At 36.6% G+C, this 3,243-nt stretch overlaps 1 long non-coding RNA gene across 1 annotated transcript in view; it reads left to right on the forward strand.

The window, feature by feature from the left end:
* Positions 1-2,996, forward strand: part of LOC106935242 (uncharacterized) — a 4,829-nt gene extending 1,833 nt beyond the window's left edge. The window contains exons 2-3 of the long non-coding RNA XR_001421858.1: positions 1,635-1,874; positions 2,856-2,996. This is a non-coding gene — a long non-coding RNA (uncharacterized LOC106935242). The remainder of the gene's footprint in view (positions 1-1,634; positions 1,875-2,855) is intronic.
* Positions 2,997-3,243: the final 247 nt, after the last annotated feature.

A 3,243-nucleotide genomic window follows, 5' to 3' on the forward strand; every position in this document is an offset into this window, starting at 1 on the left:
TGACTTATTAATACAGTTTACAGCTGATGTGTTTATTTTTTGGACCAACCAGTTAATAATTGATAGCAGAAGTTTCTTAGTAGGATATTTTTTTATTTTATTTTTTTTTTATACTTATTTTTTATTGAACATTTCTGAACACATACAGTGGAGAGGCATCAATACATTCAACTTCATACACAATGTTGGACAGCCGTGTCCATTTTTAACTGGATACAAGAATGGCATTCTCCTTACGTCTGTAGTCGCTCCATTTTTCCCATTTAACGACAAACTTGTCCTCCTGCAATCTTAGTCTATATGTGATTTTCTCCATTACAAAGATCTCTTCCACAATGCTCAGCCACTGCTCCACCGCAGGGGGGTCCTGACTATACCACAATTTTGTGATGGTTTTCCTTGATGCTGAAAGTAATATTTTTAACAAATATTCATCATCCTTTTGAATTACATCGTGTGTGAGGCATCCCAGGTAGAGTGTTTTACATGATCTGGGTATTCCATATCCCAATATGTTTTTCAAGATAAGGCAAACATTATGCCAGTATGTGGACAGCTTTTGACAAGACCAGAATATGTGCGTGTGGCCCACATCAGACTGACCACAAAGTCTCCAGCATGGCTGCGAACTGGATACCATCCTGGTCCTGATCTTTGGTGTTATAAAAAATCTAATCATATTTTTCCAATTAAATTCCCTCCACACACGGGAGCAGGTGGCTGTGCACTGCATTTTACAAATTTTAAACCATTCCTCCTCGCTTATGTGTTCCTTCAATTCGTCCTCCCATTTTTCTTTAATGTACATAGTAGAAGTCTTCCTGCCTGCCATCAGTCCCTGATACAGTGCTGAAATAACTCGGAATTTATTCCCCTCATAGGCCTTATGAAATATCTCTATTATTTTACTTACGTTGGTTTTTATCTCTTTCTCATAATAATCTTTTATTAGCAGTTTGTAGGTATCCCTTATTTTCTGTTGCGGGGAGTAATTTATTGTTAGGATCTGTGTTTTTTCCACATTAATTTTGTATCCAGAGAATTTCCCATAATCCTCAGGCAAACTTACTGTTTTTAAAAACATTTCATTTGGGTTTTTTAGATAAATCAAAATGTCATCTGCAAACAACCCTATTTAATGTTCTTCCCCTCCTATCTCCACCCCTTTTATTTCCTCTTCCTGTCTAACCGCCTGAGCTAGTGGCTCTATAAACGATGCAAAAAGACTCGGTGAGAGGCAGGATCCCTGTCTTGTTCCTCTCCAGAGTAAATCTTCCTGACAGGTTGCCATTTATTTTAATCCTTGCAGTTGGCTCCTGATAAATTGATTTAATACAATTTACAAATGTCTCATTAAATCCAAATTTTTCTAAGAGCTTATACAAAAAGTTCCAATTGAGACTGTCGAAGGCTTTTTCCGCTCTATACTTATCAGAACTGCCCCCTCCCCTCTTCCTTGCAGATGGTCTATGATGTGAAGAGTTCTCCTTATATTGTCTTGTGTTTGTCTTTCCTTTATAAAACCAGTTTGATCCTCATCAATTAAATCTTGCATTAAATTTTCCATTCACAGTAAAAAAAATGCTGGGTTATTTTCATAACCCAATTTCTGGGTTGAAGCTGTTGGGTCATAGGTTGGGTTAGTTTGACCAAATATTGGGTCAAAATTCATAACTCATGAGTTGGGTCAGAAATTTACCGGAAGTCTACATCTTGAACACTTCTTTTGGGGCAGGAGTTGGGTAGATTTACCCAAACGGTTGGGTTAAAGATGAAACTTGGAAGAAGCCACGCCCCTCTTCACAAGCCTCCATTTTCAACAAGACTGTGAACGTTGCATATCGGACTTCTCCTCTACTTTGAAACAAGACATGGTAAGTAAAAAGAAGATAAAGTTTCAAGGTGAATAGGATTTTATAAATAAATGGATGTATTTGAAACATGTTTGATATTTATTTTCATGTTTTTTAAAAAATGTTTATTACGGTAGGTTGCTCTGACAAAGAGCTTCGGTGTTGCTACAACACGGCTGTTGGAAAAAAAAAGATGAAGGGGAAGGGCACAATTTGTCAAGTAAATTAAATTCAATTTTTAATATAACCTCAACCATATTTGTTTGCAACTTAACATGTTCAAATGTTTAAAAATCGATTTAGTTTTAAAAGAAAAGGTAGTTGACGGTTTGTCCCCTGATTTTTGCAATATGCGCGCGCATCCTTAGCGGGCTGAGGCTACGTGTTCGAACACCAGCAGTAATGGCGGAGGAGAGCGAGCAGAGCTTTAATAATGTGGGTATATTATGCTTTTTGAAAATAAAATAACTTTTGCAAAGTTATTAGGCGATAAATTAGTTGTGTAAACCTGAATTATGCGCTCGGTTTATTAACATATAGCTTAATTACAAACATGCTCGGACGTGTTCGCACTTATCGCTCCCCTCCAGCCGCCGGCTCGTCTCGCCCTCTGTCAGTTGACCGGGCGGAGCGGCTCGTTAAGCCGAGAGAGAACGACCGTCTCCCGGCACATTGCTTTCAAACTCCCGCTGGTTTTAGGCAACGAATTAAAAGCAAAACTAAGACAATATCTAATGTTAATGTTTGCTCATTTTATTATTATTGTTACTATTAATTACAAATACATTTATTTAAAGTTGGTGCTGAAAGTTATTCAGCACTAAGTTCGTGTTATATGTGTCATTTTATTTTATTAAGTGCTATATTTATTTTTAGGAACATAAAATTACTCTGAACATTTGAAATTGCTGGCTAATTACAAGTTATTTGCAGTGGAGACAGCTATAAGATTTAATTCAGTCATTCTTAAAGTTTGATTTGTGATTTTGTCTTTTCTGATAGATTTTGTAATTTTACATCCAGGATCTTCAGGAGAATTGAGCAAAACCCAAACTCCTTGTTCTCAACAAAGACCTTCTGTATGGCCAAGAACATGAGTCTGCTCCCTCAAGGTATTGAAGCTCAGAAGAAATGTTCTCTAAAATATTTTTCATGCTTTTTAGTTACTGTAACTAGGTACCGGCAGCCAATTTTTTTTCTTTAGATTTTTGGTACTCTAAATGCATTTTTCTACTAAGTGTATTACCAGAAAAGAGCAGAAAAAATTTCAGCCCATTATCTCTAACGGTTTTTGAGATTTTGGGGGTTAGGTGTACCTTCCCACAAACGCACCTTGGAGTAGAAAAAGATGTGGTTTTTGAAAGTCGATTACTCAAAAAATAAATCAATT

Source organism: Poecilia latipinna, unplaced genomic scaffold (assembly GCF_001443285.1).
Source record: "Poecilia latipinna isolate Pla-1442-1.1 unplaced genomic scaffold, P_latipinna-1.0 Scaffold1933, whole genome shotgun sequence".
Classification (NCBI taxonomy): Eukaryota; Metazoa; Chordata; class Actinopteri; order Cyprinodontiformes; family Poeciliidae; genus Poecilia; species Poecilia latipinna.